The sequence below is a fragment of the Protopterus annectens genome, chromosome 13.part0 (assembly GCF_019279795.1).
Source record: "Protopterus annectens isolate FY-2018-M chromosome 13.part0, PAN1.0, whole genome shotgun sequence".
Taxonomy (NCBI): Eukaryota; Metazoa; Chordata; order Ceratodontiformes; family Protopteridae; genus Protopterus; species Protopterus annectens.
In genome coordinates, this window is record NC_056747.1 from 731,917,179 (window position 1) to 731,939,678 (window position 22,500).

Here is a 22,500-nt window from a genome sequence, read left to right on the forward strand (position 1 = left end):
TGCCTTAGTTAAGATTTTACTGCTAGGGTGTTTCAGTGCCTGTGTTGCAGGCATACACAAAGTTTGCAGGGTTATAATTACAGCCTCAGCTAGATAGCTACCCATCTTTCCATGTGTTCTACTCCATACCCTCCCCCATGCATCTGATGGTCCATGAAGCTTTGCTTCAGATCATTCTAACTGCTCTTAGTATAGTTCATCCTTAGTTCAATTTTCTGGATTTTGGATATGTTCTTTCTTGCTATAAAACTACAGTGTTTAATTGTTTTTCTTCCTGTATAAACCAAACTCATTTATTTAGAAATAGGCAACTTTTCTGATCTGGATCCCATTCAATTTGGTTTTGTGAAGTCATGTCTCCTGAATCTACTAAACTTCTTTTGAAAGATTCCAGAAGCTGTGGACGGTGGTCACTCCATGTGTCCTATTTATCTTAACTTGGCCAAGGATATTACTGCAAGATTAGACAAGCATAATATAACCCCCGCATTGTCTGTTAGATTGCAAATTGGCTGTCCAACTGATCCCAGTTTGTGAATGTTGATGGTACCCTCTCTGAATCTAAAATTGTAACTAGTGGGGTACTACAGGGGACAGATCTAGGCTGTTTCCTATTTGGGATTTATTTTGCTGACATCCAAGCCAATATCCCAAAAGTATAGTAGGCCAAGTTTGCTGATGACTGCAAGCTGGGAACCATTATCCACTTCTCCACTGATACTAAACTACCCCAACAAAGGCTGGAATATGCACACACCAGTTGTACAAAAATGGTTTCAAACGGAATGCAAAAAGTGCAGCATAGTAGCACAGTGCTACCACCTCATATGTTATAACTGGTACTCCTCTTTAAGCAGAGACAGTCACAAGACACTGTGGCACTTATCTGGACAACATTCTCTTATTTGATCCTTATGTTTCCAACATATTCATGAAATCTTTCTAAATGGCCCAGATAATTTCCAAAGGAATATCTTGAAGATACAAAGAAATCATCTGATGACTGTATTCTTCCTTTGTTAAACCCTTTATTGAATACAATGCCTCCTTTTTATGTACAAATCCAAGCATATTGCTCAAACAGAAAGTTTCCAATGATTTTTAACCAAGCAGACTAAAGATCTTAAATCCTCCAACCATCACAACAGATTAGCACAACTATCCTTATACTCATATGGTGCAGTGGTATAGCGGTTAGTGCTCTAGCCTCACAGCAATAGGTTCTCTGATTCAATTCTCAGCTGGGGTACCTTCTGTATGGAGTCTGCATGTCCTCCCTGCAGTCATGTGGGTTTCCTCTGGGTGGTCCAGTTTTCTCCCACATTCCAAAGACATGCAGTAGGAGGACTGGGCACTCTAAGTTGGCCCTAGGTGTGAGTATGCGCATGAGAGTGTGTGGTGCACCCTCTGAGGAGGGCTGTACTTCGGGATAGCAACCTGACCCTGGAAAACCCGTACCTGCTACAGAGACAGTGAGTGCTGAAGAGCACTCATTGCCCGATGTGCTGTATGCATGGGAGTGAACCCAGGATCCTTATACTCAGTAGCCTACTGGCTGGTCAGGATGACCTATGTCTTGCTTTTTTTGGAGCCATGAAAGACCTATCCTATTTGACTGCTATTTCCTCAAAAAAAAAACAGTGGTTCTACTGACACCCATACCAGGGACCTAACCCTTTATCAACAAATAAACAAGACTCACTAGAGGGATAGGTTCCTTACTCAATATATTCTCAGTTTATTGACTATGTCACCACTACAGTCAAAAAAGTACAGCCTTGTCTACTTTTAGGGCTAATCATGACAACTGGATGGTAGACACCAGTTCACATCAGGGTTATCAAGTAATGAGTGGCAAAAATGTTTGTGTTTGTCTACTGAAATGTGTATATGGCATCTTGTGGTTCCTGTGATCATTTGCCTTGCATAGTTCCAATATTACTAGATGGCACTATCTGAAAGTTTGCATTTATAAACAAATTCCTTCTTTTGACTAGTGATACAATTCATACCAGAGTAGGCTGCATTTCTACGTATTCCTTCTCATTTCATCCCACTCTGCTTGCCAGTTTATGCAGCATTTCATTATACCATTCTGATTTCTAGTGGTATAGTCCGAACTCAGCTCATTTTATAGCTCTGAACTCTAGATGTTAAACTTTTTGGAACAAGAATGCAGCTTTTCAGTGTTTTTCTCTCACTACATAGGACCATGCTGAAAGTCTGCTTTTATGAACAGATTATACCTTAGGTGCAGTAATCAAACTATAATAAAGCCCACATTTATGCTTTAGTTAAGTTTCTGTCACCATACTGTTTTTTATTTATTTTGCAGGCATACTCTGGGTTAGTTACAGCTGCAACTAGATTGTTGGCTTCATGTTAGTTCCTATCATATATGCTAATATTGTTTGGTCATTATATGGCAGCACTTGTTTATACTTGTTTCATTTTATTCTTTTAGCCAACTCAAGGATAAAGCCTTGACTGCAGGATAATTTTAATATTGCTGTTATGAGACTAGAGCAGGAATTTTGCTTCAGTATAATACCTTCTGTAGAGATCCATTGAGTGGGGATAATTTTAAAATCGAGTTCCTAAACAGCTTAATTAGATTATTGATATTAGTCACAATTTTGTGTTCTACTTCAGATGTATTTATTCTGTTTCAAACCACTCTGGAGATAGGAACTATAGATTAGGTATGGGATAGACCCAGAGTAGACTTAATATTGCTGTAGTGGGTTTGCAGTTATTTTTTACTGGCCTAACACTGTGGTCTTATGCCACATGGTTTTATTCATGCAAGTACTTCCCTGGCAAGGGTTTTATGAATTGTATCTTATCTTTCTTCACAACTAAGTTTAACATAGGCTAATGTGGTTTTGCATTTCTTGGGCCATGCTAAAGTTTTCAACTAAGCTCCCTAGAAGTATTCAAGTACTTCATAAGGGGAAACACTTTTCACAATGATTTTATAATTTTGATACTTATGTTGTTATTAGCACATGACTGATCCTGGCAGACAATTCTGGGTTGGACTTTACAGGTAAATAAAATATATGATTATTTATAGCCCCATTTGCTTTACAAAGATCTATATATAATAACTCAGTGGACTAATCTGCAAGAGATTTCCTTGACAATATATTCCTCCTACATAAACATGTATTTAAAATACATACAAGCTGTCTCCCAATTTCAAGAAAAAAAAAATCACATTCTGGGAAGCATCATGGAGAAGTTTACCTCAAATTATTATTGACCTACCTAACTTGGTTGTGAAGTTTTGTTATACCGACTTACTGTACTTTATAAACTTGTTGCTTTAAATACTCTCCTTTGTATAATTTGACAAAAAAGGAATTAGTAGACTGTACAGCTGCTGGAATGTTTTAAAATAATTTATATTATTTTTATGAGATGTTGCTTTGACAGATTAAGGAAGTAACACCCCTCAATAAAGAAGACATTTTGTTTCTGTGGTTGTGTAATTGCTTTATTCATTGATAATCTAAATAGTACAGTCCACTATTTTCATTGCTCATGTGATCAATAATGTGCAATAATAAATAAATTAAGTAAACATGTAAATAAAAATAAAGATATTGGACTATACGTGGAAAAGAAAGCCAGGACTGCACCCTTTTAACAAATCCAATCTAATTAAAGGCATTATAACATTTTATTTGGTCTATCACATCATAGCTGGCCATCAGGTTGGAGATTATTATGGCTTTTAGTCATAACTTTGTAATGCAGCTAAAAAGGTGTGCTCCAGTAGACTGTAACAATAGTATCCTTTATTAGAAAAGAATATATATGTGTGTATGGGTCCCCTGCATTAGACTGAATGCACATTTGCTCGACAAATGCAGGGGATGTGATTTTATGTTGACAGCGAAGATGGCCGAACGTTGGCTATGTCTAAAGAATGGATGGCTGAACAGTGGATATGTCAAACATACGGAATGTCGATACAGGTAAGTGGGGTGGGGGGGTAAGTGTGTGTGTGTGTGTGTGTGTGTGTGTGTGTGTGTGTGTGTGTGTGAAGGATGGTGTTGTCTGTGTGTGACTTTGTGTATTTTAGGGTAAGGGCTAGGGGATAGATGAAGTGTTGTTTGTGTGTCTGAGTCTATTTTGTGCAGTGACAGTGTTCTGGGAAGGTTTTAATTACCTTAAGGTGTAGGGTTAGGGTTGGGGAAGGAGCAGTATAAGAGTTAGGGTTAGCACCCATTACTAAGGTGGTGCAGGGAGGCAGAGACACTGCCTTCGTTAGTAATGAGTGCTGTTATTGTGAATGTGAGTTAATGCCTACATATTGGGATATAATGAAAGTTTTACTATTAAGGGTTGGAGTGTGTGCGAGTGCTTTCAGGATAGGGTTAGAGTAAGGGCTAGGTAAAGGGATAGTTTTAGTGTTGTACATGTATGCTAATGTATGGGAAGCATGTCTGTGCATCCTTTCTAGCAGTACTATTAGGGTTGGTATTGGCATAGGGTTAAGGTCAAGGTCAAGGTTAAGTTTAAGGTTAGCACATGAGTAAGTTGGCACAGTGGGATGAATCTCCACTGCCCACCATTACTCATGTGTGCTAACCCTAACTCTATCAAAGCTTTGTCCTTATTAATATGTATTCTCTTTTTCATTTATCACTTTCTTTCTCTTGTTATTTGTTGTGAATTTCCTCCTTTCTTTCTTTTTTTATTTCTTTCTAAATGCTCTGAATCCACAGATTGTTGAATACTTATATCCAGAATTCCAAGGTTGTCAGGAGCATCGTGTTGTTTCAAAAGGGTTGTGTTATCTTTACTGGCAATAGACACTTCCTTTCCTAGATGTGTTCTGTTTGCCCTTTGTCTAACATTATTTATCTCATCAGTCCAATAATTAATATATGTGATAACAGTTCTCCAAGCCATGCCAATTGCACAAGTGCAATCATCATCAATCAGTAAGTCCAGATTTAATACTAATACTGGTAATCAAATCATCCAACTTTTGATATGATGAACACAGATTACCAGTGTTATCAGGGGTGACCTTTAAATATACATAGCTTTTATTATATTGTACATGATATTTGTGCTTTAGCAAATCATTAATGGTATATTCATTTAAGGAATCCATTTTCATCTTCACACAAATAAAACAAATATAAAACAAAAGAATAATCAAAACCAGTTACCACAAAATTCAAAGAGAACTTCAATCAACTTCTGTGAGAAAAAAATCACACAAACAATATACAAAAATAAATACTAAAGTAAGTACAGTAAAGTTGTTATTTTGACCATACAAGTTCTGAAAGTCAGACAAAAGCTGGAATTTCTTTACATCATGTGCGAATGCGTGCAGTAGCTTCTGTTCAAAATCGCTTGCAGTTGTACCTCTTTTTAACAGTAAAGATCAATAAATTGCAAACCAATACAGGATTGCTTAGATGCACTCTGGATTGTCCTCTCTGCAGTGTTTGTAACCTTATAGCTGACTAGGACCCTTAGGTTGCCTAGAGTTTGCCTGTCTAAAACCTATCCCTTTCTAACAACAAATAATGAAATTTTTAAGGTAAAATCACAAAATAACTGTTGGCCAGTGAAGTAATTTTTAATTTTCAATTTTTATTTTATTTTGATTATATGGAAATAGTTTAAATATGTAATACTTACATTTTTACACTTTGATTTTTCACAGGTACACCATACAGTATATATGTATTTTTAAGATTTAAGTACTTGATGAATCAATTAATTATTCAACATTTGCATTTTATTATTTATGAGACTTGGTATTTTTTAAATATGATTGGTTAGTTTTTCAACCAATGAATTTAAACTGGGTATTATTTAAGTTTCAAGATTTTCAAACTACTTGTTCTGATGAAGTCATACTATTTGATGAAAGCGCTTAACCTGTATTTCTTGTGTGAATAAATCATTTCTGTGGACTCGCAACGTTGTGCTATTATTAGTTATTTGGTTTTATTTCAGCACTTGGACGCCAATTGTTTGGACTTTGTTGCTATTTGGTGTTTGTTGCTATGGGGTCCCCAGATTCGCTTTTTGCTCTCTCCTATTATGGATTCTGGTCAGCCAGAGATTCTAGCCTTGAAGAAGGAAGTGTCTGACCTTAAGGGAGAGCTTACTAAACTAATTGAATTATTTACGCAAAGTAAAAAAGACTCTGACAGTAAAAAAGACTCTGACAGTATTCTTCCTCTTTCTCCTTTTACTCCTGAAAGTCTTAAAAGGGGAAATGACACTGGTAATAACAATGTGAATTCTAGTATGCACAGGGAACATGCTGGGCATTGCCACCTTAAGGGAACGCGTGACGTCATTACGTTGGCGCAAATCCATGATGGAGGTGAGAGAAGCGGTTCTACATCTAACGCTAGTCACAGTATCTATTTGGAAGGTGAACAGGGCATTTTTCCTTCTAAATGCCCTTTTAAAAGTAATTGTGCTGTGCAATTTGAAGCGGAGATCGAGTCAGCGCTTGTAGAGACCAACAAACATATTACACGATGCCAGGAGGGTGAAATTTCTAATTCTAAATCAGGTACTGCTTCTAAGTCTTTGGTTGATAAAGCTAGTACTGCTCATGACTTCAGTAGTAATAACCAACTTCTTCTTCGTAGAGGTGGTGTAGATAAAGAACTTGTGTGTGAAAATTGTTCCTGTAAGGATAAAAATAGGCTCATTTCAAGTCGGTTGGTTAATAACCAAAATGAACTGTGTGAAGAAAGATGTCATGTCAACAGCAGTTCTAGGGGAACAATTCACACTAGCAATGACAATTTATATGCTAATAACAATACTGATAGTTATGGCAAGTTAATACAGAGACATTTTTCTTTTCAGGAAACTGGTTATAAACTTTGTAACTAATTCTGGACACAAAAACTTTGAGCATGTTGAATATACATCTTAAAGGGAAATGATATATGCTTTTGAAAAGAAATTGTTTAAATTTAAACTGTGTGAAATGGAAATTTGTTATTTAAATGAATGTATCAAGCAAGAGTTGGTACCACAAGGGTTAAGGGTTTTCAAGTTTCCTTATGGTATTTATTATGACAATGGGATTGTAAAGAATTTTTCTGAAATGTTTGATAGGTGGGGATTAGAACTGTTGGCTAAAACTGTGGTTGTTTATGAGTCTATGATTAATACATTAAGGGAAGAAGTGAATATACTAAATGAAAAAATCAATACTGATTTATTATTTTCACAGTATGAAAATTTGTACTATAAGATTATCAGTAGGGTGGACCAAAAATGCAATAATATATTTAAGAAAAAAGTTAAAAAGATGGAAAGGGACAACAAACAATACAAGCAGGGTAAGGTCTACCCAACTGATAAACTGTTTTTTTATATGCAGCAACAGGATGAGTGTGGTTCTGGTGGAGTGGAGAATAGACCTAGACCTAGTTTAAATATGGAGATTGAAACAGATGATATCAATTATGATGACAATGAGTCTGAACACCTGGTTGACATGCAGGATTTTCCCATTCCCCGGCACTCAGAAAGATTAGCCAAACGCAGACAAGGGACAAACAAGACCTACAGCAGGGTTGTGAAGCAGAATTACAACTACAACCAATGGTAGATGGTATAGCACAGATTCAGAGTGTTGATAATATTAAATACAGTTTGGATGGTTTTAACATATACAATTATTCAAATTTTCCTATCACCAAAGATTTATTTTCCTTATTTTCAAACTGGTTCAAGTTTTTTCCTACTCATGTGCCAGATATAGCTTCAGTTATGATTGATTTACAGCTGTATTTAAGAAAGTTAAATTTGAACCTCATTCTGTCAGATAAAATAAGCAAAGGTGAATCAAAGTATCAAAGAAAAGTAGTATGTTTAATCCCCCCTACACCCCCTTATTGCGGCATATGAGAAACTAGTTAAAGAAGATCTATACAAGACTTGGGGGGAAAAAAAGGAAGGTGTTCAACAATTTGAATATTGATGAAAAAAACCTCCTGGAGAGTCTTAGAAAAAAATAACGATATAAGAATCATGACACCTGATAAAGGGGAAGGGGTGGTTATCTACAGTGTAGAAGAATACAAGAATGACATGCAAAATATACTATTTCAGGAGGGCAGATATTCTTTATGCTCTAAAAATGAAATCAACATTTCTTATCATAGATTAGATAGTTACTTATATGAATATTTGATAGATCAGAGAATTTCCAAAGAAGAATACAACTTCCTATTAAACAAATTTCCTAGGATACCCACCATTTTTGGGATTCCGAAGGTGTACAAAAATCCCAAAAAGCCACCATTTAGACCCATAGTTGCTGCCGCAGGTTCTAAGACACATAACATAGCGGTATATGTGGATAGAAAATTGAAACATATTATTAACAAATTTCCACACTTGTTAAAAGACTCATGGGACTTTTTAGGTCAAATCAAGCAAGACCTCTGGTCGACTGATTGTTGCTTTCTTACAAGTGACGTACAAGATCTTTTCTCTTGTATTCCAAAGATGGAAGGGTTAAATTTTTTTGAGGAAGTTCTTTTTTCTTATTCCTCTTTAAAATCTGATGAGGTGTCACTTTTATGTGAATTAATGAGTTTGATTCTGGAGAATAATTACATATTTTTTGGTGGTGAATACTTCAAACAATTGCAAGGAGTTGCTATGGGTGCTGCCTGTGCCCCTTTATATGCCAACTTAGTTCTTTTAGGGTAGGAACAAAAATACATTTTTCAATCTAATATGGAATTTCTTCCATGCATTGCATATTACGGTCGATTTTTGGATGATATTCTTATTGTATGGAAAGGAGATGTAGCAGGAATCTTAGAGTTTTTGGAATACATAAATCAGACTACAAGTTATTTAAAATTTACTTTTCAATACAATCAACAGGAAATTAATTTTCTTGATGTACAGATTTCTAAAAAACAAAATAGTTTTCATTCCAAAATCTACCGAAAAAACACTTTTTGCAATGCATATTTACATTATACTAGTCACCACCCTATTCATCAAAAAAGAAGTATTGTAAAGGGCCAGGCAGTAAGAATAGCTAGAATGACCACCACAAAGGAAGATGTGATACTGGAATTCCAGAATTTAAGGACCATGTTTCTTGAGAGAGGTTACCTGGGTTATTTTATTGACCCAGTACTTGAAGAAGTTGCTAACAAATGGGGTACCTTTTACAAACTCTTATTGGGTAGTAGTGATCATAAACCTGGTGATATAGTCAATTATGGTAACACCAGGAATACTATTAATTTTCAACAGGCATGTGTAGTACAGTTTAGTCCCCTGTATTCCCAAGTGAAAACAACTTTGGTAAAGAATTGGAACATTTTTAGAACCAATCCTGAAATAATTCGGATTCTTGGTGACAAACCTATTTTTTCCACCAAAGTAGGTAGCAATATTAAATCTTTGGTGGAAGTTACTAGAATTTCTAATGAAAAGCAGAGAAATTCATATGGTAGCAAGCCTTGTGGTAGATGTCATTATTGTTCATATATAATGCTTGAACCTGACATGATTATTAACAATTCCAATAGAAGTCACATCTATTTGAAAAATGGTAACTGTCATTCTAGTAAATTAGTATATCTTGCTAGGTGTAATTCTTGCTCTTCATTTTATGTTGGAAAGACAGAAAGGATGCTGAAGAACAGGATATATGAGCATCTTTATGACATGAAGAGTGGAAAAAATACTAACGCTTTGTACAAACATAGTATTTTGTGTAGGAATTTCAGTTGTTTCAAGTTTGGAATCCTGGATTTCGTTACAGTAGATGTGAGGGGTGGTGATTGGCAAAACAAGTTGCATAAAAAAGAATTGATGTGGCAACTTAGATTAGCTGCTGATCATCCGCCGGGTATTAATGAACATCTTTCTATTATGCCTATATTGAAAGAGAAGGCAGAGTTAGTATAATCCACTGGCCTGTTGGCCAGTGAAGTAATTTTTAATTTTCAATTTTTATTTTATTTTGATTATATGGAAGTAGTTTAAATATGTAATACTTACATTTTTACACTTTGATTTTCAACAGGTACACCATACAGTATATATGTATTTTTAAGATTTAAGTACTTGATGAATCAATTAATTATTCAACATTTGCATTTTATTATTTATGAGACTTGGCATTTTTTAAATATAATTGGTTAGTTTTTCAACCAATGAATTTAAACTGGGTATTATTTAAGTTTCAAGATTTTCAAACTACTAATTCTGATGAAGTCATACTATTTGATGAAAGCACTTAACCTGTATTTCTTGTGTGAATAAATCGTTTTTGTGGACTCGCAACGTTGTGCTATTATTAGTTATTTGGTTTTATTTCAGCACTTGGACGCCAATTGTTTGGACTTAAGTACAGTTAAGTTGTTATTCTGACCATACAAGTTCTGAAAGTCAGACAAAAGCTGGAATTTCTTTACATCATGTGCGAATGCGTGCAGTAGCTTCTGTTCAAAATCGCTTGCAGTTGTACCTCTTTTTAACAGTAAAGATCAATAAATTGCAGACCAATACAGGATTGCTTAGATGCACTCTGGATTGTCCTCTCTTCAATGTTTGTAACCTTATAGCTGACTAGGACCCTTAGGTTGCCTAGAGTTTGCCTGTCTAAAACCTATCCCTTTCTAACAATCAAATAATGAAATTTTTAAGGTCAAATCACAAAATATAAATCAAAGTAAATCTGCTTGTCTACAAGCTATCCCTTCCTTCTTATAAAGAGTGAAAAACAGTGGTAAGAAATAAAATATAAATTCAAATAAAGCTTCTCATCCAGCAACTCCACAGTAAATCACAAACCAAGACAGGATTGTTTAGATAAGCTCTGGATTGTTATATCTGAAGGTACATGCATCTCGTATCCAACTGTTTACTCAGAGAACCAAGTAGCCGATTTATTATTTTTACATAAAATCTGATTTCCAAGATTCTCTCTTCAAATCTCTTTGTAACTCATAACATTCAAATAAGAAATTGTCAAAAGTGGCTTTAAAGATATTTCAGTGAGAACAAACTCAAAGATGTTAATCACTGCCAGCAAATCATTGCCTTATAAATTCCTGGAGAAATAAGTTAAAATTCTTAGGCTTTGTAATCATGACTTTAGTGTGTTGAGACAAGAAAAAACAATTGAATTCCAGTTTCAACATCACCAAACTATTAAAACATCTGCCAAGGCCTCAGGTTTCCTGGATTAGTAAAATCTTAATATGTAGTATAATGGCTTATAATTAGCACTGAAGATGTTACTAACATATACTTTAAAAGATAAGGTATTTTGTAGGTCTGCTACATGTGCTTGAGATACATTTGCTTGAGACACATGTCCTCATTGCCACTTGCTCATTTCTGTAAGTGGTCATAAGTCCCACTAATCCATCTCCTATAATGTTAGGTATTTCTACCAGAACCCTTTTCCAAACCCTAAACATTCCCACCCAGTGCCTGTAACCCTAAAGTCTCCCAACCCTCCCTAACCCTAAAGTCTGTAACACTCCGTAAACCTAAAAGTCTCTTCCTCTCCCTAAACCTAAATCCCCTTTCACCTCCCATCCATGATGACTCCCTAAACCTAAAATCCTCACCCCCATCCCCTTCCCTAACCCTAATGAACCTATTGCTCCCTAAACCTAAAATCTCCATCCCCTCTCTAACTGTAAAGTTCCTGCTCCACTCCCCATCTGCCTCACTAAACCTAAAAGCACCTGTCAGCTCCCCTTCCTCACTTACTTGTTCCATGGCAAGTACTTTCTTGTGTCTGTCTTCCAGGAAATGCGCAGATGGTGCAGCAGCTGCATGGCTGAACTTACTTTTGAATTTGAATGCAACGTGAGAAGCTGGTCTGACGAGGTAACAGTGATTTGAGCTCCTTGCTGTGGGTTCATGGAAAATGAGCAACTGGGGCTTGATCAGCTGTAGAACACCCATATTATCTACAGTGACCACCAAGTCTTTAAACTGCTTAACACAATAAGTTTATGAGCCTAAATATTGTAAATTGTGTGGACTCTATCCTTCCCAAAAGACGTGTTTACATTTGCCACTGTGGGTGTCGCATCGGGCCTATGAATGGAACTTAAAAGAACACAAACCCTTCTGAAACATCACACAGAAAAACGTCCGAATCGAACATAATAAGTTCATAATGAAAATGTGCTGTACAGGCAGCACATGTAATAATGTAAACTAGTTTGTTATCACTAATATAAAAAGATAAGAGGCGCAGAAAATATGGTCATCATATAGACAGTCTGATGTAGATGCTAAACAAATATAGGGCAATTAGAGACTTGCTTGAATTTATAGAAGTCTTGACTGCTGTTTCTTTTGTTCTATGCACCACTCATGGTTAGTATGCATAAATACAAATCCCATGGTTGATAATTATATATTATCCCTAATTATAATAACTGAGATCATACCAAAGATCATTTGAGGGGACCCAAGCATAGGATAAAGCATTTAGGAGCTGCCTCTGTCAATTAGTAGTACAGGGGGAAGTCCTGTGGTAAATTTTCTGTTATCCATCCACAGATCTAAAGTGAACTTGAAAATGGTCAGAGATGAACTGTGTTTTATGTGGATGTGGAGTCTGTTCCACGGCAGTGGTATCCTCTGCAAGCTATACTTGTCCATCCAAACCATTCTGCTGATGTTGCAAAAGAGGTTTAGATCCCTAGACTGAGTGCTTCTGATACCATCTGACTCGCTGATGTGCAGTAAAATCATTAGTAATGGGTCACAGGATGCCTTGTATACAAAACTCAGATCACCTCTTAGCCATCTGTAAGGTACCGAGTACAGTGACAGGGCTTTGAATCAGTTCATGTAGGACACTTGTATCCTTTTAGCAAGGTACCTCTGTCGACATTCCAGTTATTGCATGTGTCTAAATAGATACATGCCAAAGGGAGCATCATATTCAGTGACTGGCCTAATGAGGGCTCAGTAAAGGGGCACAATGAAATCCCTACATCTAGACACAATCCCTTTGTTTATAAACAGTGCAATATTGAAGGACTTTCTTACAACAATAATAGACACATATTGGTCAAACATTAGGTCACTGTCCACATAAGGCCTCAAATCCCCATCAACTGGGCCAACTGTTAGGGGTGTGTTGTCAATGTAGTAGTTCCCTGGGGTAGATGACTTCCCAAAGGATACAATAATGCATTTTTTGGCATTTAGTTTCAAGCCATGATTTTGACACCAGTTATTTATTTGAGACAAATACTCTTGCAGGATGGCTAAATCATTTGGGGATTCAATGACTGCTCCCAGCTTGGACTCATCTATAAACCTAGTCAGTCAGAGCCCTTTAGTATTGGCTTTTACTTCAGAAAAGAAGATGCCAAACATAAGAGGTTCCAACACAGAACCCTGCAGGACTCCACTGGTGACTGGTCTCTTTGTGGAAGCAACTTCCCCTATTTTGATTATCTGTGTCTTATCTGTGAACCAGTTGGCAATCCAGCAGTTGACATAGAGGTTTATTCCCAGTTTATTTAGCTTTTCTACTATACCTGAATGGGGAACTATGTCATAAGCTTTGGCCAAGTTAAGCTGCATGGTGTGTACTGTTTTGCCTTCATCCACTGCTTTGTTGACCTTTTCAAAAAAATTCACCAGCTTGAGTAAGCATGCTCTACCCTTGATGGATCCAAACTGAGACAGATGTAGTGTTTGGAGGTTCCCCATGTCCTGACTGATTAATTCCGTGATAAGTGTTTCCATGGCTTTGCATATGAGGCTGGTCAGACTTATGGGTCTGTGATTGCCTGGGTCTGTGGAAGGTCCTTCCTTATGAAGGGGAATAAGTGTATTTGTTCTCCATTCACTTGGTAAAAAACCTTTATGGAGGCTGAGATTGAACAGTGTTGTTAGGGATGTGGCTAAATTATTTTTCTTGCTAATTAAGATGTGTCCAAAGATATTGTCAGGACCCATCAGTGCAGTATTTATAGCTTTTGATAGCATGTTTAGGACTTTGTCTTGCATAATGGCTGGAGGTGAGCCAGTTTCAAGTATATCTTGATGGATAGAAGGAGGGGAAAGAGAAGTAAAGTTAGAGGTAAATTTATTGGACAGTAGGTTAGCTAGATCTTCAGCCTCAGTGTAGGTAACATTGTTCACAATTATCTCAAACCGTTGCTACATTGTGCTTTTGAGATTATGAACATAATTAAAAATGTCTTGTGATTGTCTTTGGTTTGGGTAGCTATTTTAGCCTCAAACTTGGCTTTGGTGGATTTTATTAAGCTCCTGAGTTTGTTTATTTCAATGAAAAGGGCACTCATATTCTGGGAATTACTTTTCTTACCTTTGGTCAAAACAAAATATATGATATATTTTTCATATATGTATCAACACACAGACACATATATATATGTATATATCTATATTTGTGCGTGAGGGTGCAGGATAGTTCATCCTTTTTGTATATGATGAAAAAACAGTTTGTCATATTTTTACAATGAATTTCTTTCTCTCTCTCTCTCTCTATATATATATATATATATATATATATATATATATATATAAGTGTATGTATATATATTATGTTATGGCACTGTGATGTGTTGGCTGTTGAAGTACTCTCAAACTCTTGCAGTAGCATCTGCTGTCCTGCTATCTAGTGTTTCTCTCCACTCTATCCTCAGATCTGTATCTTTTAACACCCTCCTATCTCATTACTTCCTTTAACCTCTCTTTGTCTCATTCTACAAGCTTCATCCTGTCTTTTTCTCTCTCTTCAGGGCACACTCAAGCAACTCTGTAGTCTGCGGCTACCACCTCACCCATACAGTCTAAGAAGGAATCAGTACTGCAAAACTAAAACAAGGATAGACCTTTTGAGCCTGAAAAGCAGGGTCAGTCCAACCAGGCATTCTACATGTATGTGCCATAATAGCGAAGCTTTAACATTAGCTGTGTTACTTAGTAGTTCTCAGCTTTCTAATAAAACTGACTGCTTGACCCTTGTGTCCCCCCCCCCCCCCAGCTTGTGCAGTAATACTAACTGTCCACTAGACAGTATACACATAATTCAGGTCCTTCCTATTGTCTGTGATTAAAAATTAACCCTCAAGCAACCCTTTCAGTGCTGTTTGCCTTAGATTTGTATCACTTGAGCCCCACCTGTTTTATTTGCATCTCTGTGTATTTTCCTTCATTGCTAATGTATCTCCCTACTCTAATCTGTGCACAAACTGGCTACTAATAAGCAAGACAATGTGAAGACACACTCCCAACCTTAATAAACTTTGCTGTCTCTACTCTCCTTCACTTTTACAAGTAGAGTTTGTATTATTACTCACCCACTCTGAGGGCTTCACTGATAGTTTTTCACTGCTTGCCTCTCTGGTTTTGCTGGTTTCTTTGCATTGCACCTGCTTCACACTGTTTTTGCTAACCCCTCCCCCAATACTAAGTCTATATTAGATTCCTGCTGTTTATGGTGCCATCCTTAAATTACTAGTCTCCCATCAGGACACAAGTGCTCTTCAGCAATTGAATTTTGCTCGCTGGTAAGCCATTAGATACTTACCTGGTGATCCACAGCTTGGAGGGATTTAAGCCCCACTTGGAGGGATTTAAGTCCTGGTCCGTTCACCCGTGCTATGTATGGGCTCACTTTGCATCCCACCCTGCCTCCTAATCCCACCTACCCCACTACATCTAGATCTATTCTAGGTACTAACACCTCCCAATAACAAGCAACCAATCAGAACAATACTAGGAACATATCTCCTCTACCATCCACAGTACCCCATCCGCTTCAAATCTAACTGCTCACCTGACACAGTCATGCTACTATCTAATGTGCTTACACTCCGTACCTACACTCTTTTTGCACACCTTACATCCTACCAGGACTCCATAATAGACACACCCAGCCACTATCACTGCACACTTACACTCACTTCTATCCATCACCCACCTACTAATTACACTTGTCATACCATGACAGTCTCCATCCCAATACACCCACCACACTACCAGTCACCTGTTACATTCAAACAAAAAAATATCCCTAAAATATGACAGGTTTATTACCAGATTTATAAAACTTATGTTTACTGCCCTATCTAAATTAGCCATCAGTGGTGATATCCACCCTAACGCTGGTCCTACCATTACCAAGTCCTCACCTAAAAATCTGCCTAATAGCTGCTCCTTCTCGCAACTAACATCCAACAGAAAGCCATCTGATCTCCTCTTCATGTGTCTAAATATCAGAAGTATAACTAATAAAACCCATGACCTAAACACCAACATAGCTTTATACTCTTCTAATATTCACATCCTGACTGAAACCTGGCTCAAACCTCACATCAAAAGTGAGGAAATACTCCCAACAGGTTATAACATTCCTCAAGTAGATAGACTATTGAAGAAAGGGGGTGGTGTGGCTCTAATGTTTAAACACCACCTCAACATCCAGATCCTTAACACATCTGTCTCCCCACACTGGAAATAAAGAAATCCTATATGTCAATCTCAGACTAAACCCAAATAAAACAATCAACATCATAGGATGCTACTTCCCACCTGGCCAAAACATTTCACCCCTGGATAACCTGCTGAAGTGGGCTAACCATTCCCTAGCCCAGGAAACCATAATCCTAGGTGATTTTAATATCAACTGGTTATCTTGTAGTAACAATCACCCAGCCCACTACCTAAACCTTCATGGTTTCTCCCAACTAATACAGTCACCTACCCAGATAAATAAAAACTCTAACAAACATACTACTCTCTGGATATTAGTCAATAAAGACCCTCACTCATACTTAACTGGCTGTCTACCAGACAGCCTCAGTGACCACACTCCAACATTCCTTCTGAGACACCACTTAAATTGTGCTAAACCCATCATCTATAGGCAAACATGAAATAGGGTAAACTTTAACCCTCTCTCCTTCATCTCATCCCTTCAAAAATGTGACTGGACACCACTAAAATACCTCAATGTGGATGAAGCTGTCCACTTCTTCAATAGCACCTTCCTAAACATCCTAAACACAAATGCCCCCCATAAAAAAATGCCAGAGTCAAAACACAGTCCTTCCCATGGCAATAAAAAAAGCACCAGGGCACAAATGAAAATCAGAGATAAGGCCTGGGAGCACTGGCACTTAACAACCCACCTGTCCTCTAGACAGTCATTTCTAGAGTTGCACAATAAGTTACAAAAGCAAATGAAGATAAAACACAATATTATTAGTCTGCCTAAACTCCTCCCATCACAGCCCTAAGCAGTTCTGGTCCACAATAAACTCCATTCTCCACCCACGTAAAGTAGGCACCCCCCCATCTACCACTCCTCCTTACTCCAGCATTATTGCAGACTCATTCAATAAACACTTTACTGAAACCATTCTGTCTTTGACTAAACAACACAACCTTCTACCCACCCTCCCTACATCAAAACCAAATACTCTGCTTACAGACTTTTCTTTTTCATCAGTGCCTACCTCCTATATATAACTTCTATTGAAACTTAAGCATAAAAACTTGCAGCTGACAATCTCCCCTCTGAATACCTAAAAATAGCAGCAGAAGCCCTATCTTATCCAGTCTCTATCTTAGTTAATTGGTCCTTATCAGAAAGCTATGACCCCACACTGTGGAAAATATCCCACATCATTTTCCTCCATAAAGGTGGCTCCTCCACTGAAATTCCCAATTACTGACCCATAGTCATCCTTTGTCCACTTTCCAAAATACTTGAGAAATGCATCTATTCTTAAGTCCTAGACTACCTCTTAACTTATAACCTCCTGTCCACCACCCAGCATGGCTTCAGGCCATACCACAGCACTACTACCACCTTGCTCTCTTTCACTAATGCTATCCTTCATCATAAAAATAATGGCCTGTTCTCCTCTGCTATTTTTCTGGATCTATCCAAGGCTTTTGACATGGTCTCACACAAATTACTAATCTCTGTTCTCACTAACCTACCATTTCCCAATCAGCTACTGCTTGGTTTCACAGCTATCTAACTGGCAGCTAACAATCAGTTGTCTGGCATAATGACCTATCTCCACGACTTCCTGTAACACTTGGTGTTCCCCAAGGCTCCATCCTTGGTCTCCTACTAGTCTCACTCTTCACCAATGATCTATTCACAGCCACCAAGCATGCTTTTCTTATACGGTATGCAGATGACTCCACCTTCATCTTCTCAGCCCCAACTATACCTGAACTTCACAAGATCACACAGGAAGCCTTTTCATCTGTAGATAGCTGGCTATCTAATGTCCAGTTATTACTCATCCCAAGCAAGACTAAACTCCTTATCTTCCAACCCACTAAATCTAACCCAGTTATCCCCCATTTTAATATTCTAGCCTAAGACAATACCATCATCTCCCCAACAGAACACACCAAACAACTTGTTGTTGAGTATGATAATCTCAGATATGACAATCACATTTCTCTTACCATAAAAAAGAATCACAAAAAACTAGGTGCATTGTACAGAAACAAACAATTCCTCACCAAGACAGCCAGAATTCTGCTGCCAATTCCCACCTAATCTCCACTTTACTGTACGCCTCTCCTATACTTACCTATCTTAGACAAACAGACCTAAACAAGCTCGAGGCTTGCTACAATAAAATTGCAAAGTTTGCCACTGGTGCATCTTATCACAGCCACCACTGTATCTCACTTAGAGAACTTGACTGGCTTGAACTCCCTCAACTTCTTCACCTGAATCAACTCTCTCTTGCCCACAAGTTAGTAAACCATCCTCTTAAAGTCCCATCCCTTCAAAACCTTCTCCAGCCCTACTGCTCCACTAGACCTCCATGCTCCAGCAGCAAAAATCTACTTCTAGTGACCAAACCCAAGACCTTAGCAGGAGAAGCAGTATTCTCCTGCATCATATCCAGATTATGGAACCATCCCCCCCACACACACACACACTATAACCACACTGCCTTCTTGCAATAACTTCAAGACTGCACTAAAAACTAACTTAAAAGTCTCTGGATATGCCCATGCACCAGTCCTGACTAGTAACCCTCCTTTTTACCTCCTCTTCCTCTCCCCTCCCCTAACCACCCTGCTTCACACTGTCTGATCATTGCATTCCTTCCTCTGCAGGCTCTGGCTCACCCTTTACCCTCCCCTTCCCTCCTCACTCAGTCTCTCAGACCTGTTATAACATGCTTAACTACCTCAGTTCATCTCAACTCCAAGTACATATCCACCTGACTTACACCTAGCTTCCTCTCACTACCACGTATACCACTCACTCAGCCTCCTCTCTTACTCCTCTGTCTTCCCCTTCCATCCCATTAGCCCTTCTAGTTTGTTCCACCTTTGTGTGGAGCATCTGCTTTATATCTGTTTGAGTTTAGTGCAACAGTATCTGTTTGAGCTTAGTACTATCTGTATATACATCCTACCTTTATACCTAGCCTGTAGCTAGATATTGGTATATCTGTTCATTACTATGTTTCACATTGTATGTATAGCTAAAGTTTGCTTCAGTTTGTATTATTTACTATTGTATGTATATTCAATTGCTCTGCATGTACTCTGCTGCTCAGTTGTTTTTCTGTCCGGGCCTCTACTGAAATAGGACCTGTGTCCAGTTGGAATTTCCTGGTAAACAAATGTAAATAAATAAATAAATGTAACTGTTCCAAACATACACACACATGAATGCACACATCTTTTTTCTCTCACAATATATATGTGTGTGTGTGTGTGTGTGTGTGTGTGTGTGTGTGTGTGTGTGTGTGTGTGTGTGTGTGTGTGTGCATGCGTGTGTGTATGTGTGTACATAAATGCATGCATGGATGTTTCTTATACAAGTTGGTTATTAGTGCATGTTTCAGGAGTGTCTAGCGATCTGAGACTACTCATATGAACAAATATGTCACAGTGAAAGAAATTCACTGTAGTAATGTGATGACCTGAGTCACAGTTTTTTTTAAATCTGAACTCCTACAGTCAAACTTATTTGAACTTTATTGAACAGTTGTGACTAAATGAAAACAACTGCTGTGGCTTTAAAATGTACATTTCCTGACACTGTAGCAATCTTAGCATCAGTCTCAGAGTAATGATATTTAGTAAGCAAGGGTTAAAGCAGAAGAATCCTTCATATGGGTAATGGTGGTGGTTATGATTTATAATCTGGTTTCTTGGCTTGTTTAAAATTTTTGTTGGAGAACCTATTTTTTGCATGTAGGATTCCAAGAATCTAATGGCGGGAATCATTATGGAGACATACCTCTCAACCTCTTAGAGCAAGAAATCTGGACAAAGCCAAACATAATGGGGGGATTAGGGCTAAAAAATAGGGACACTTTTTAAATAATGCTCTTACAAACTTAGAAAATTAACAGAATAACAGGTTTTGCATCAGCATGAATTTTCTGAATAATATGAAGTCTGAAACTCAAATGTCTACCATTATTTTCTGACTTCAGTCCTCAATGATTTGCCACTGATTTTCTAAAAAAAACCCAACACAATTTTATGAGAAAAAGACCAAAAACATGGGGCAAAAATCTGGACTTTTTGCAAAAATCTGATGCATGGAGAGAAAACCTATAGTTTCAAAATCTATGTGTTGCTCCATGAAGGGAAAGAAACTGAAGAGTATTGAATTACTGGAATTCTAAGTGATCTCTCACAGCTACTTTTATCAGCTAACTCCCATTTCTTTACATATATCAGTGCACCCTTGGAAGTGAAATATGAATCACACTGATATCATTTACAAAAAGGGTATCACTCAGATCTCCTGCATAATAGAGCTGACAGTACATGGCTATTATGAAAAAGCACTTTACCTGGCAAAGAATCTGTTCTAAATGCCAATAATGTATTACAAGCTGGGGCGTTTGAAATAATTCTATCATTACCCACATTCACCTCATGAATCATTCACAATGTTAACAATGGCTTTCCAAAGCAGTCTCCTGCAAATAAGAACAGAAACCACACATATCATTTCCTGAGGCTATTGTACTTAAATGTAACATTTAACGCCTTCTTACACCTCCACATACTATTTTGTTCAATATAATTCACTTTTATAAGTATTTGAAGTCTTATTTAAACATGGAAGCATGGCTGAATTGTAGTTTATAAGTGCTGAAAAGGCTAAAGTATATTTTGAAGCACTGATCACTTAACTCTTGCTAGGTGGCATCTGATCTGAAACTGATGCACTGAAGTAATTTTTCTAGAGGCACATTATTTCTATTTTTTTTATGGTTAGTTTGTGTAATTGATGCTTTTTCTTCTCTTCTTATTAATATGTTTAAATTTTGTGGATGACCACATTTGATGTAATTTATTCTGATTCTAACATATTTATCTATGATCTACTTAGCTAATAAAACTAATTTGCATTGTTATATGTTGAAATACATATCATGAACCTTCATGAACATGCTGATTTTGTTCTGATATTTGAAAAACAGAAAGACAAAAAACCAAAAAACAAAAAAAAAAAGCAACAAACAAAACCTGCGTTGTTCCAAGTATGAAATTCTAGTAAATGGGTTTGAATGGAACAATGCCATTTGTTTAATATGGATTTCGGTTCGGCTTCCTTGCACTCATTTTTGTCATTTTTTTCCTTCCCTTACATTTTCTTTGTCTGCTGGTGAAAAGACAAATGCATTATTATCCAACATTTCCCTCCATCTCTTAGATGTTGTTCTTAATTTAAAAATAAGGACTGAATCCTCACACTGTTTGTGTCAGCTCATGAGCATCTACCAATATTCTTATTTTTATGCAACAGACCTAAATACTGTAGGGACATCAGTAATTAAGTAACAAAGACCAACAGATAATTTGTATTTTACAGAAAAAAGTTATAAAGCCCATTTCTACTCTGTCAAATCAAAACTGAACTTAGCATCCAGCAATGAGGATCTGCTACAGAGTGAGTGGATTTACAACTTTGTACCAGCAAACATGATAAACCACATTACACAGGGTCACAGGAAAATGTAAAGTGTTTTTCAAGAGCTTAAATATAGGCATTCACTGTGAGATTACTTATATCGCAATTACTGCTGGGGTGTTACTGTTCAGGAAAGCAGCTGCTCTTTTTTGTTATATGCTCCATACAGGAACAAGGTGTTTTACTCTGAAAAGTCATTTTTGTTTCCTTTTGTCTGGGCTTACAGCCTCTCTGATACAAACCAATACAGTTTTTTTTGTATATTACTTATATCAGTCTTTCACTGATGTGCAACAACCCGAGAATGAATATAATAAAGAAAGGGAGTGGGGGCAGAGTCACCCACATGGGTGGAGTTTTAATCAGAGGGGCTTGACTTTCTGCAAAAATGCTTTCACTAATTTTTACTGGATATAGTGGCCTCCAGTGAAAAGTACAGGCTCAAGCAGTTATGTATTAGGAATCTATGTTCTCAAACTGTCACTTTCAAGGGTTACCCACACATATTGGATTTT